We start from the raw sequence: 15,291 nt of genomic DNA on the forward strand, positions 1-15,291 counted from the left end.
TCTACTTGTTAGACAGGGATTCTGCCCCATTCATGAATTGTTCAATAAAGCCAATTAGATCTTTACAATTTACTGGGTTGAATCTTGTTTTTTAACAACTGTATCATCTTTATGGAACAGGTAAAGGTATCCAGCATAATACCTTTCCCTTTGCAGGTCTTCTTGAGCTGGGATAGTTCTGTAAACTCTGCAAGGGCAGGTGTTTCCTTTGTACCCAGCCAGTGACGTCTAGGACTGAAGCGGAGGCCAGCAGATACTTATAGGAACTGTGTCTGGCACAGGGATATTCATAAAATATTTGTTGGATGAATGGATGTGTGAGTGAATAAAATGAAGAACAGAAGAGTGAATATGATCTTGGAGAGGCAGCAGTGAGTGGTGGCATGAGTGAGATCTTAATTCCCTGCCCAGGAATTGAACCTGGGTAGCCTGGATGAAAACCAGGAATCCTAGCCACCAGACCAGCGAGGGCTAGAGGCTAGAAGCTATTTTTCCCTGGCTCTTGCCCTCACTGAAAAATGCATTTCTCAAGGAGGCAAAAACTGTAAAAACAGGTATTAAGTTTATTATTAGAGACATAGCACAACAACAAGTGGGAGAGCACACAGAGAAACAGTTAAGACAGAAGCAAGGCAGAGATGCACACCCGGAGAGAAAGGGTGTGGGCGTCCTCCCTAATGAGGAGGGGTGCAGTAAAGAGGCGGTTAGGTCATTTATATAGGGCAGGTCTTCCAGGTTTTTGTTTACCTTTGGCCAATCATCTGGTTTCTTTTTCCACACCTGACCTGCCCTAGGACCTGCCCCAACACGCGTGCGCAACTTTTTTCCAAGATGGATTCCAGCCCAGAGGCCTATGGGATGGCCTTAGCATCACATATTATGGGGTGGTGCCCCCTCCTTTTTGACCCCCAAGGAGCCTTTCTGCACACGTGCAATGTCTCCCTTGCCCCAAGGATGGGAAATGTATGACTCCTGATCTTTTAACAGGGTTTAGCCCCTCTCCGTCCCTGCCATAAGTGTCCAGTGTCCAGTTATCTACCCTATTCCTGTTGCTGTTTCTTATATCGAAGTGCAGATCTCAAAATATAGACAGGAGTCCGGTCATAAATATGTAGTCTGGAGCCCGTGTGTCTCTTGCCTCAGGAAATGTAAACAGGGGGCTGGTAATGAATGTCCGGCCTGGAGCCCATCCTCTTCTCATCCCAGGAAATGTAAACAGGAGGCCAGTTGTCAATGTCTATCCTGGAGCCCATCGATCTCCTGCCTCAAATAGATGAAGACTAAGTTAACGAATGCGTAAGAAAATGGAAGCAAGAGTGAAAATTAGAACAGGTGAAAGAATGTGTGAATAAATGAGTGAGTGAATGAATGAGTGATGTGTGAATGGTCATGGTCAAGTGGACACCACAGACTACAGTGAACACAGGTGCTTCTCCAGGGTAGCCGACCCAGCCTGGGTTAACGTGTGTGGTCCTGGTGGCAATCTGCTTCAGAATCTTCCTTAGAATAGCAATTTTCCACCCTATTGTTTCGAGTTTGGATTGTATCATTTGTCCTCAAATGATTAGGAAATTTTTCAGCGGGTTAAAAAAGAGCTTCTCCAATTGTGAGCCCCCAAATGAATATCAGTGCAGCTCAGCCTAGACTTCGGGAGCTGGACTGTCATTATGTCAATCTGATGTTAATTAAAATGGTAATTGGATAAGAGTTTTCAAAGGCCCTCGTTGCTGGCCTCGTGAGGCTTCCTGCTGTGCTGATTTTGGAGGGACAGAAGTCGAAGCCAGCAGGGGAATGAGAGGAAGGTATCCTGGGTTCTTCTGGGCCTGGAGCCAACACAGGCATCTATCTGCTCTGCCCGGCTTCAGAGAGCATTTTGATATTCTGGTTTCATTCTGTGTCAGTGGTTTAAGGACCAGGGAGGCAGCAAGAAGAAAAAAGAAAAAGGAAAAAAAAGAAGAGTCTTGGCATTTACAGCTCCAGTTTGAGGACTGGCTTTACCATAGACTCAGTGTGTGATTTCGAGCAAGTCTCTCAACCACAGCGAACCTCAGTTTCCGCATCTGTGAAACGGGATAACAGCACATACCCTAACTGCATCATCACTATCAAATGAGATACAAGTGAAAGGCTTGACCAACTCTAGGGTGCGGTACATAATGGAGCTCACAATCTGCTTCTAAGAGTCTCGGGTTGATGGGCAGAATTTTCCGCAGATGGGAACATAGGAGGAATGCAATTGGGGAGTGCCGTGCTGTCTTCTGGGGTGCGTTTCCAAGGTTCTCAAAATCAAGCAAAGTGGAACACAGCTGGCAAAACAGGGGTTCCGACTCAGGGGTTAAGGTCCTCAGCGTTCTCACCCAAGACTGAATGCCTCAGCAGGAAGAGAAATTAGCAAATTCATTCATTAAGGGCCCATTGACACTTCTATTATAAAGACTCACCATTTGTTTTTATTGAGATCTTTTCCCGTGATAAAAGCCATTAGCACCAATGAGTAGCCATCATCAATCAACAAGCTTTCTTAAATGTCCCCACTTGTCCTGATTGCAGCTGCATACAGTTGATTTTACCTCTTAAGTATCTCCCCAAGCTGTCCACTTATCCCCACCCACCCCCAGCCTCCAGAGAGGTCACTCTGGTCTGCTGCTCACCTCTGAGGGCCTCCGGGCTAGACTCTGTGTCACTTGTTGCCTGGCACCGTTTCTCCTTTCCCTCATCATCTCCTGCCACACCCACTTTTCCAACAGCCTTGTTTGATTCTTCCTACATGTCTACTCCCTTCTTTTTTTTTTTTTTTTTTTTTTTTTGGCTTCATTGGGTCTTCCTTGCTGCGCGCGGGCTTTCTCTAGTTGCGGTGTGTGGGGGCTACTCTTGGTTGCGGTGTGTGGGCTTCTCATTGCGGTGGCTTCTCTTGTTGCGGGGCATGGGCTCTAGGCACACGGGCTCAGCTGTTGTGGCACGTGGGCTCAGTAGTTGCGGCGTGAGGGCTCAGTGGTTGTGGCACACAGGCTTAGCTGCTCCGTGGCATGTGGGATCTCCCCGGACCAGGGATCGAACTCGTGTACCCTGCATTGACAGGCGGATTCTTAACCACTGCGCCACCAGGGAAGTCCCACGTCTACTCTGCAGACTTTTACCTGCTCTTCCTTCTGCCCTCAGTCCTTTATCCACCCCCAGCCTTCGCGTCATCAGTTCCCACTCATTCTTCAGCTCTCAGCCCAAATGTCAATCCTCAGCGAAGGCTTCCATGTCCCCCCAGCTGGACCAGCCCCACCTGTTGTACACTCTCCCAGCACCCTGCCTGTTCCTTCCCAGCATCAGCCCAGTTTCTTCTATGTGCTTGCTTACTTGATTCAGGTCTTCTCTCCCTAGCAGGTGAGCTCCACAGAGGCAGAAACTACTCCGTTTATTCACACTTCATTTCAGGGCCGGGTGGGTGGTGGGGACCAGGGTGAGGCATCTTTTAAGGAGGTCTTTACTCTCAGGCGCCAACCCTGAGCTTGTATGAGCCAGAGCATTCGTGCCTCCTTAAATCTTGCTTCTGGGCCATCGCTCACCTACCCTAGTCCCGCCCCTGCTTGGCTCTCCAACACCTAGCCCGAGACTCCATGTGCCGAAGGTACACTCATAGATATGTGAAGAATGAACAGGTCGGAGGCAGGAAGACTCAGGAAAGGGAGCTAGGTAGCAGGCTGTACCTGAGGTAGAGAAGAAAACTGAAGAGCTTAAACCATGCAGTGGGAGGCAGGGGACTGGAAATGACAGCTCTGAAACAAGTGCATAGAGAAAAGTGGAAGGGGTGGCAGTTTGGACGCTAGGGTTGAGGAAGGGAATATTTCTAGGTTGGTAACTGGCAATGCCCGGGAGGAGGGGTGAACTTGAGCAGACTCTCCACTGGGATGATTCCTTCCTGCTCCCACCTTGGTGACTGCACTCTGGGCTTGACCAGGACCTCGCCGGGGATGGGTGTCTGCCACTGGGGAGGGTCTCCGCTTTCTCAGTTACCCCTCGGGGACCTCGTGCCCCTGGAGGCCATTGTGAATCTGAGGCCAGGGCTTCCAAGGTCTTCCTGGGACTCTCAGGGAGCGATCCCATCCTTAACAAGGTCCACTTACGCTGAGAACGCCAAACACATTTCTCTTTTAAATTTTAATTTGGTTCTGCTCACTGATATCACCTTGGGCCCCATGCTACCCCTCAAAAGGACATCTTTTAACGTCCCTGGATATGCAGGTATGTCATGAGGGCGAACAGGTTCCAAAGAGTTTTTCTCTTCTCTGGCCCCTCATTCACCCTCTCCTTCCTTCTAAGCAGGACACGCAGTTTGGGTTTTTCAACCAGGCTACATCTGGACCAGATGCCCTCCTTGCTTGTCGGCCGCGCTGCCCATCTGATGCTAACATTCTGACTTGTGCCCCCAAGCGTCCCCTGCTACAGCTAGTGGAGGGCAGTCAGACCCCCCCTCTGGGGACGTTCACCTTAACTGCTCTGATTTACTCTGTGACTTTAGGTAAGTCTTTTACCCTCTCTGGGGCTCAGTTAAAACAAGATGGACTTGGACTAGAAAATATGACAGCCATTCAGCACTTTCATTTGAAGGTCCTTAGATTCTTCTGAAAGAGAGAGACAGAGACAGACAGAGGGATACAGAGAGAGGGAGGCAAAGAAACAGATAGATGGATGAATAGATGGATGGATGGATGAATTGATAGATGACAGACAGATAGATGGCAGAGAATTCGTTCAGTTCAAGATGGTCCAAGTCCCCTCCATTGCCCACTGACCGCACCCCTGCAGTGGTCAGTCAGTGTGATGGGAGCTGTAAGGACCTCATATTACATCCTGTAGGGAAATACAGAGCCAGTGATCAGGAGAGACAGAGGAAGAGGGAGAGGCAGAAAGACATACTTAGGTGAGGAATGACAAAGCAGAGAGAGGGAAGAGGGGGAAAGAGAAAGAGGGTTCTGATCTCATTTGTCTCTCTGACACCGAGATTAAGCATCGTAGGGAACTGACTGAAAGCCCAGGATGTCTGAGGGGAAGCCTGTGGCCCTTCCTGTTCTAGCTGGAACCTGTGTGGGCACTGTGGGGTGAGCTGCATTAGAGAAGGAAAATTATGTCCCTTGTGGCTCGAGTCCAGTTCTGGCTAATGCACAGAGAGCAGGAAGCTGCCGTCCCTGCCGCTCTGTCAGGCAGAACCCCCAGGGCTCACTGCTTGCTTGGGGATGGGATGTCTTCTGCCTTGTACCTGCTGTTAGTACATGAGTCTGCGGAGCCTAGCTCCCTGATCTGACTCATCCATGCCTTTTGAGATGTCATTGCCCTGGAGGTAACTCACATACCCATTTCATGAGGCTGAAATCAAGGCAGGATTTGGAAGTCTTAACAGAAGCTCAATTCATTAATTTTCTCATTGCCCTCCTTGGACCATTCGTCACAGCAGTCGACATTCTCACTTATTCTTTTTTCCATCTGCACTCTAGCGTTCTTGTCAGTGAATAACTACCTCCTGGCATCCCCCGTCTTCTCCACCTTCTCCTATGGGCCTTCATCTTTGCTATTTGATTATTCTGTTTTAATTTTGAGGGCCTCGGGACTCCTGGAGGAAAGCCTCCCACAGGGGTGGCGGGGTTGGGAAGTAAGCCAGACCCTGGCACCTGGGACCAGCTGCTAATTACTGCAGGTGCCTGTCTGCACACCGCTGGGTGCCTTGCCCACACAGGCAGCTGAGGATGGTGGGGCTCTGCGGGTGCAGGAAGATGCCAATGGCTTTTTAACAGCTGGGGGGCCTCCTCATTCATCTGTGCATGCTGAGTTTATTTTGCCTTTTGTCAATTTCTGACTTTAGGGAACCTAAAGGTTTCGGAGTGGATTGGGCTTCAATATTGATGACCAGAGTGAATGACAGGTCCCCCCTCTCCCATAAACAGTCGGGACTGCCAGTAGGAAGCCCCACAGGCCGCTCATCTCTGAAAGGCCCATTTCTCCACCTCTGCTGAGGCTGGAGATAAAATATTTATTTGGGATCCAACCAATACGCCCCAGCTGCCTCGCTAGACAGTGAGCAAGCTTTGAACCGAGCAAGCGGCTGAAAGGCTCAACCCAGGTTTTGCTTTGCCAAAGGGAGGAAAGAAAGAAAAAAAAGATGCCAGTCCTCTGTTTGGAGGTTGCATTTTCCTTGGATGGAGAGTAGCTCTTTACTGGGGCACAGTCCTTCAGCTGTCATAGATAGAATTAGAACACAGGCTGGTGTCAGGTGCTGAAGTAATAGGGTATTTGAGAGCATAAAGTGCAATTTTCTGAAGCGGAAAGGGATATTTCATAGGCTCTTTCATTTCCAGGGGTTGTGAGATCTTACAATTCACCCAGTTCAAACCTCTCATCCTTGAATCCCTGCTAGATCATTTCTCCCTGTATTTGAAATCTTCCAGTGATGGGGAAATCACGACTAACGTCTCCAAGCAGATGATTCCCTGTTTGTCTGTTGAAAGCGTTTTTTAAAAATTGAGTTGACATCTGTCTCTCTGTAGCTTCTACCCACTGGATCAAGATTTGCCTTAGAAACACAGAACACATCCATTCTGCTTAATGGCCTTTAGCGGAAAGACAGTAACCTTGTCCTCTTTGAGACTTCTCTCCTCCAGGCTAAGTCTCCCCTGTGGGTTTTTGCTAGATGCTGGGGATTCAAAGATAAATAAGTCTAGGGAGATCAGGGGCCCATGTCTCATGTGACATGCTTTCAAATCCCTTCACTGGGCTTCCCTGATGGCGCAGTGGTTGAGAGTCCGCCTGCCGATGCAGGGGACACGGGTTCGTGCCCCGGTCCGGGAGGATCCCACATGCCGCGGAGCGGCTGGCCCCATGAGCCATGGCCACTGAGCCTGCGCGTCCGGAGCCTTGGCTCCGCAACGGGAGAGGCCATGGCATTGAGAGGACCGCGTACCGTAAAAACAAAAATAAACCAATCCCTTCACTATGTTGGCTGTGGAGGAAGAAGCCCACCCGTGTCTGTGCTGACATCCCCACCGCTCTGCTCATTCCCTTCCTAACTCACACCCGAGAGGGGAGGGCTGACAGCTCAGAGTCCAGGACACTCACTGGGCCATGTTCGACTGGTGGGTAGGGCCACTGTGGGTGAAGGGTTGATGCCATATGTGTGGTCTTCCCTTTGCAGTCTGGCCATGAGGAAGTAAGAAATCCAGGCAGGGCTAGACTCCTGGGGATAGGCTCACCCATGCTTTCTCTGGACTACCTCTTCTAAGCCTATGGCCAGGCCAAACCTATTTTGACTCAACCATCTTAAAATCAGAAGCTACTGGCATGCAAATGTGTGTGTGTGTGTGTGTGTGTGTGTGTGTGTGTGTAGGTGTGGTTAACTAGTGAAATCCTATGTCAGGGGAATCAGGGACTTGCCCAGCTATGAAAAGAGTGTTCCTGGGAATTCCCTGGTGGTCCAGCGGTTAGGACTCCATGCTTTCACTGCTGAGGGCCCGGGTTCAATCCCTGGTAGGGAAACTAAGATCCTGCAAGTTGTGTGGTGTGGCTAAAGAAAGAAAGAAAGAAAGGGAGAAAAAAAGGAATGTTCCTTGTCTATCTTGTTCTTTTTCTCTGGGAATAACTTCCTAGTTTGAAATCTCACTGTGCAGAGGGGATATCAGGAGGGTAGGATTCAGGAATTCCCTAGCCTCTGGCTTCACATCACCTGGATAGCACCAAACCTCGTTCTAATCTTCAGTTTCCTTATGCCTTGGGAAGTGTGGCAGCCAGCACTAAAATGAATACCTGCCTTAGAAGAATAATGATGTAAAAAAGGCAGGAATATCAGACACAGCAGGTCCATGCCTTACCTGCCAGAGAAAGATGACGAAGCGTTGCTGGTACCCACCGGGCTCCCTCCTCCTTGCCCCTGAGGGAGTGGTTAAGCTGAGTGATGAATGCGTGCTGGGTCTCCTCCTCATCTTGGCTATTGATCTATGGGCGATGATGGGAAGCCACTCAGAGAGACTGAACCGGGTGTGCTCAAAGAAATAATGGTAAAGGTACGGCCCGTGTGGCTGGGGCACTTGTTCATCGGTGATGAGTGCTTTGTCCAACCCCATGCTGTGGCAGCACGAAGCTTGTCAGCTGTGGGCGCTTGGTGGAATGATTGTTAAAATAATGACAGCAGTTTCTAACGCCAGCAAAGGTAGATGCGAGCAATGGGTAAGAATGAAGAAGTAGATAAAGAGTGCCGGAGAGAAAGATAACAGCGTTCAGGTCTCCACGTGTTTGGAAGAAAATGTAGCACTATCTATTAAAGTTAAAAACATACCTCCTGCGACTTCCCTGGTGGCACAGTGGTTAAGAATCTGCCTGCCAATGCAGGGGACACGGGTTCGATCCCTGGTCCGGGAAGATCCCACATGCCGCGGAGCAACTAAGCCCGTGAGCCACAACTACTGAGCCCACGTGCCACAACTACTGAAGCCCACGTGCCTAGCGCCCGTGCTCCACAAGAGAAGCCCCCATAATGAGAAGCCTGCGCACCACAACAAAGAGTATCCTCCCCCTCGCCCCAAATAGAGAAAGCCCACGCGCAGAAATGAAAACCCAATGCAGCCAAAAATAAATTAAAAATCAAGTAAAAATAAATAAATTAAAAAAAAACATACCTCGTCTTTGATCCAGAAATCCCATTTTTAGCCTTTTTTTCCTACAGATATACTTGTACTGGTGGGTAAAGATGGATGTACACGGATATTAATTGCTGCATTCTTGGCAATACAAAGATAGGAAGGAACTTACATTTCCATTAGCAGGGCACTGGCTACATAAAATATGATCCGTGTGTATGATGAACTGCCACACAGCCTTGAAAAAGAATGAGGTTGATCTAGTTGAGCTGAGGTGCAACTATCTTTGAGACATATTAAGAAAGCCCCCCACAGAACAGTATGCTTTTATTTGTGCAAAATACAAAGGTGTATTCACAGACATAAGGGCTTATGTACGTTTAGACTATTTCTGGAAGGATACACGTAAAACTGGTAATACTGTTTGGGTGGGGAGTTGTGACGATGATATAAGGAACGGGGAGGGGGTTGGCTTGCTTTTCCTTCTATACAATTTTGCATCATGTAAATTCATTACCATAATCTTGTACTCTATTCCCTCATATAAATAGTTCATAACAAAGGAAAGCATATGTCTTCTGCACACCTGCCAATGCTGCACTTCCTATTGACCCAGATATTTATTCTACACCCGTTGTTTGTAGGATACTGAGCTAGTCCAGTTGGAGAGGAAATGGCAAAAATATAGTTCATGTTTTCAGGGCACTTATGGGGAGAAAAACGTGTTCATGCAGTTATTCTAGAAGTTGGAGGGAATATTTAATCTTGATTAGGGAACTGGAGAAGATTTAATAAAGCTGGTTTGTAAAGTACTGGTAGTAGAATTTTGAGACCTGAGGATGGATGGATAAATGGGGTGCAGAATTCCCGATGGAGAGAACCACATGAACTAGAGATGTGGAATGGGAAATAAAAACCCGTGTGGAGTCACCTGTACCTTCTCATCTGTTTGCTGTACTATCAGAAACACGTGCTTTGGGGTTAAGGTATGGTTTACTTTCAGAAGTCTTTGTGAGAATGCAGACACTTGTTTTTGATTGAGATTTGAGAGGATGGATCCAGTGGGAGTGCTAGTAAACCAGCTCTCCCTCCGCCAAACTGGATTTGTAGCTTTTGCCTATTTCTATGGTGTAAATATTCCCACTGCTTGAAGAACTTCCGACTTCAAGCTGCTGACACAGAATGGGAGTTGGGAAGAGACACTCATAATCAACTCTCCTAAGCCTGAAAGAGCTTGCTCAGGCATGCCAGTGAATCAATGAGAATCCCAGAGTATCAGAACTAAAAAGGACATTAAAGAAATTTAAAATGAACCTTAGCTACACATGAGGAAATGAAGGTGTTTGCACGATGTCAGAGGAAGTGGCAGAGTTTGGGACCTTCTCTTCTAGTTCTTAGTTTAGTGAAATTTCTCCTTTTCTTTGGACATCACCAATATAATAGAGGACAGGGAACAAGGGACAGTGTAATTTTGAAGGAACAAGAGGTTATAAAGTAGCCTTCTCTGACAGAGCAGAGGTGGGTAGGGTTCCAGAATGGGTCTTGGTCAACAGGAAGGTTTTGTGTGCTGGGGGGCATATGAAAAGGACCACAGCAGGGTGGAAGGGGCAGAATCAGAAGAGATTTTATGGGGGCGGGCGGGGGGAGCTTAAAAGATGAAATCCCCAATTGCACAGTTCTATTCAGGACTGACTTTTCTTCCTGGGGGTATAATGAGCTGATCTGTTATGTGGAAGAGAAAACCTGGGCTAGTCCCGTCCACATCCTGGATGATCTGTGCGCACAGGACTCAGAGCCTTCCTCCTCCAAGTGTGGCCAGCGGGGGAGGTTAGTAATAATCTCCCCAGGCCTTTCCAGTGTGACCGTCTCCGTGCCTGTGAATCAGTGGCTCAGTGAAGAAACCCCAGCAAACGTCCATGTAAGAAGTCGGGGAAAAACCCGTGCAGTACGACGGGTTTATTTATTATACCCAATGTGAGACAGACAGAGAGAAATCAGAGCAGTGGAAGGCAAAACTGAGGTTTGTTTTTGTGAGTCTATGGTGGGGCCAGGGAGCAGAAGATGGATTAGAGGAAAACAGGACAGAGACTCCTCTCTATTATGAAGATGGATTAGAATCCTCTTTATTGTGTCATACATTAAAAAAATATGACAACCCAGGCTGAAATCTCCTTCGGTCAGGAGCCATTACCTTCAGCGCAAGGTCCAAGCTCCTTTGCATGGGTACAGGGACCTCCATTTTCTGCCCTTGACTATCTTTCCAATCTCCTCTCCTGAGTCCCCCAACCCAGGTAATGCTCTTAAAACACACACTGATTGCTATTACTCTGCAGGTTTGGGGCCTCAGTCTCGGCACAGACCTCTGCCTGGAATGCTCTTTCCCATCATATCTGCTGGGCAAACCTCTACTCAATCTTCAAAATCCTGCCGCAGCATTTCAATGTCTTTCTTATTCCTTTCTTACATGGCAGCCTTCCCCTGCCCTGCCTGCACCCTGCCCTGCCTGCAGATAGAGACAATCACTTCCTCCCCTGACAGGTGCTGCTTCTTTGTGCATGTCACTCGAATGGCAATACGGTAATTTCATTGCAAATTTCTGTTTTTATCTCCCCTATTTCACCGTGAGCTCAGCCAGGGCAGGAGACCCCCGTCTTGGCTCCTGAGGTTGAATCAATAACAACATGTTGGGATTGGTGACGCTGGTAAAGCCAGCTAGAAAGAAGAGGGGAAAAGCTGCTTCTGTGGCCCCCGCAGAACTCCACCCTGAGAGAGGAAGCGTGGGGTGTGACAGCTGGATGCAAAGACTTTTGCTGAAGGCCACTGGAAGTGCTGATCTGCCCAGCCCTTCAGATTGTTTTTAGCTGAGCCCCTGAGGGAAATTGAGCGCAGCTCCCAGGGTGGGAGGAGGGTTGTGATGCTGCTGTAGATCAGATAATGAAAGCCTCGACCAAGGTGGCTCCATGCTGGGCTCCACTAGAGTCATTCTAACTCTCTGGAGAAGAAGATCCTTCCTCAAGCTTCCACACAAACCCATCCCACTGCTAAAGGCTGAAATGGATGCTATATCGTGCCACCCAGATCCCCCTTCGGCCCTGAAGGACTTACTCCCGTACCTTCCTTTCCCTTCCATAGGTGCTGCCCTCCAGAGCACGCCCCAATCAACTTCCTACACGCTAGTCTCCAACGCGGAGTTTGCTTCCGGGATGAAGGAACTCAACCTTCAAGGATAATATCAACCTGCTCTTAAAGGCTGTTAATATTAGCAGACTGGTCAGAGTTGGTAGGCCTGGGTGGTGACCTCCTGGGACAGTAGTAGGAACTGAGACTCTAGGCAGGAGGGTGCTGTCAACAGGGCAACCAGCAGAACCACAGAGAGGGCTGGGGTGCTTCCTCCTGGCCACCAAGCAACAGCCTGCCATGGCCGTCTGGGTTAATTTTAGCAGCCGTGGGGAGGTGGCAGTGGGAGTGGGTCACACTTCTGCTGGCGCACTGATAGGGGTTTTCACCAGCTCGGTGCTGTCAACCATGTAAAGTTGCACATTAGATTCACTCCAAAAGAACTCACTCTAGGTCTCAACCTTAAAGAGATTCTGAGTTAGCTGGTCTTCAGGAAGGCCTGAGGCTTTGTATGTTTTATTGGGGGTGGGGGTGGGCTTTGTATGTTTTAAATGCTCACTGGAGATGTCTAATGTGCAGCTAGGGTTGGTTGAGCACTACCGATATGGTGGAAAGGTGATGAGCTCTGGAATCAGACAGAGTTGGGGTTGAATCCCGGTCCTATTAGTGGGTGGAGAACTTCAGGTTGTAATGAACTTTTCTGAGCTTCCATTTCTCATCTGTAAAATCAGGTAAATCATATATATTTCATGGAAATGTCCTAAGGGCAGCACGTTAATAGCAATAACAATGATGTTGATTTGATAATAGCCTTCAATCCAAGAAGCTATTATCATGATCGTTGTTGCTACTATCTGTATTCATACTTGGCCTTTTCCTTCTTTTCCAGGGTAGAGCACCCTATAGTAGACTTGCCATGCTTAGCCCCTGCCCCATTATGGGGGAGACCTCCTTATCTCAGTTGTAGCTACCTAAAGCCCAGCAAACTGTGGCTGCAGCAGCTAGATGGAAAACCAGTGACACCTGGGGTTGACCAGATGACCGAACATTGGCATCCATAATTACACTCCTGTTCACACCTAGAATAACACACGCAGCACTTCAGCCCTCCAAGATGACACTGGCAGGTGTGTGGCTTCTGTGTGGAAAACTAAGCAGGACAGATTCTGCTCATACACAAGGGCAGCAATAAGGCCCAGCGTACTTAAATGAGGTCCCAGGAATTGCACCACTTACCATGTGGCTCTGGACAAGTCCTTTCTCCTCTCTAGCCCTCAATTTCTTGCTCTGTAGAATATGGGTGGCTGATCTGGATAAATGACAATTCTGTTCAGTTTGGTGCTGCCCCCCTGCCCCCTCCTGGATATGCCTTGGGGGACTGACTTCACCTCCACCTTCTCTCACAGGGACTCCAATGCCAAAGGCCAGGGTTTTGAGAGATGCCCCTTTAGAGCAAGAGACCTGAGAGTCTGTCCTGGCCGCTGCCCACCCTGGATTGTAAGTTTCCCCATTTCGCCTCCTGCCATCCAGAACTTTAAATAGCCTCCGGCACACTATGTGGCTGCCAGAAGTTGTAATTAAATAATGTCCAACTGTCAAAAAGCTGTTATAAATGATCTTTTTGTCTGCACCACTGTCTGGGAAGCCAGGAAAGAGAAACTGGAGGGTTATAGATATGAAGGGCAGAAGTTCAGTGGGGAACTGGGGGCAACAGTTTTTAGGGACCTTGAAAACCACTGAAGGTTTTTTTGAAAAATGTGTAATTAGTGCATGGAAGAGCTCCTAGCCTTGGCTCTATGAATGGATTTGCATATGGGATAACTTGAAAAGGATTGGGGAAACTGGTGTCCTTGTCTAGAGCTAGTTCTCCTAAAATGCACTCACTGCCCCTCTTTTAAAATCCAAACAGGAAAGTAAAAAGGGCAGGGTGAGTGCCAGCAATCCCGACAGTTCTCAGATGAGCTGCCATGACTTTCTCCCTCCTTCCCTTCCTTCTTTTCATCCTTCCTCTTTCTCTTCCAACAAATACTCTTGAATCACTATTATGTTTAGAGCTCTCTCTAAATGAGGAACATGGAGAAGAAATGCACATGTATGGAACACATAGGTAGTGTTAGATGTTGTACGTACATTACTCCACTTAATTATTATAACACACCTAGGAGATAATTATTATAAAACTCAATATTGTAGATGAGGAAACTGAGCCTCTTTGAGATTGAACAACTTTCCAAAATCACACAGCCAGTGATTAAAGGGCTGGGGATTAGAACCCCACAAGCCTGTGTGCTCCACGGAGGCAAAGGATGCGTATCTACTGTGTATTGTTTTGCTAGGATGCCATGTGGTACCTGGCACAGAGAGGGCTTAAGAAATATTTATGGAAGGAGGAAAGGAAGGAGGAGAAGGAGGAAGGAGGGAATCCTCTCAGTTCTGTCAGACACCAAAGTCAGTAATCTTTGTATCATTGCACATTGTCTCTGGAAAGTACAACAGGCAGATAGATAGATATAGATATAGATATAGATATAGATATAGATATAGATAGATAGATAGATACAGAGAAATGTATGAAATATTTGGGGGAAAGGAGTTGTTAAAACATGTGCAAAAACAACGTGATTAGAAAGCAGAAAGTTGGTTTCAAGTCGTAGAGGAGGTGGAGCGAAGGCGCTATGTGTGTACAGAGGGGGGATGGATCACCTCTAGCTGTAGGAACGAAGGGGGCTTCACAGAGGAGGCAGAATTTGAGCCTTGAAGGATGAGCAGGACTTGGACACCAAGAGGTGGAGGGCGAGGAAGCCTGATCAGATTGAAGGAGTGGGGGAGAATCATAAATAATCTCCCAGGGAAAGGACTGACCAATGGTCAGGGCAATTGGTAGCCGTCTGGACTGGAACCCCAGCCTAGCTGTTATTCTGGTAGGTCCCGGGGATTTCATCTGGCAGAGCCCCTGTATCATGGGTGAGTGAGAGGCGCTCAGGGTACGGGCAATCCAGACTGAGTCTGTGTGTTTGCGTGAGTGAGTGTGCATGCGTGGTGTGCGTGTGCTGATGGGAGGTTGGTACTTCCTTCTGAGCCTAATTGGGTGCCAAGAGGCCCAAGTGGAAATTCGTGTTTCCGGGGTAGGACTGTCATGTACGGGTCTGTGAGGAACCTCTATCTGAGCCTCTGTCCAGGTGTGCTGGCGGGTTCTGCAGCAGCAAGAGTGTGTGGTGTGGCTCCCAGGATGTTCGTATCCTGCCGGGCAGGGGACTGAGGCCCTGGGCTGTCCCTAGGAACTGGGGTCAAGTGTGGTACCAACGAAGATGATTTGGGGGGTAGAAAGTGTAACAGAGGGTCTTGGGAGCAGAAGGGATCCAGCCAAGGATAAGGGCTCTGACCTCACTTCTTCTTTTCATTTGTCCCCAGCAAACCTGCCATCCCCAGCGGCACAGAGCACCTGGCCCGGTGCCTGGGGGCAGTGAAGGCTTGTCGAGGCTGTCATTGATCTGTGCCTCGCTTCTGTGAAACACCCCCTGAGAGTGGCAGGAACACAGGTCACAGGAACAAACAGCCCAAT

General features: G+C 48.4%; 1 protein-coding gene across 1 annotated transcript in view; it reads right to left on the reverse strand.

Annotated features, from left to right (window-relative positions):
* ASIC2 (acid sensing ion channel subunit 2) overlaps positions 1 to 15,291 on the reverse strand; it is a 1,024,770-nt gene that overhangs the window by 364,814 nt on the left and 644,665 nt on the right. The gene's annotated exons all lie outside the window — the stretch shown is intronic.

Source organism: Tursiops truncatus, chromosome 20, assembly GCF_011762595.2.
Source record: "Tursiops truncatus isolate mTurTru1 chromosome 20, mTurTru1.mat.Y, whole genome shotgun sequence".
Classification (NCBI taxonomy): domain Eukaryota; kingdom Metazoa; phylum Chordata; class Mammalia; order Artiodactyla; family Delphinidae; genus Tursiops; species Tursiops truncatus.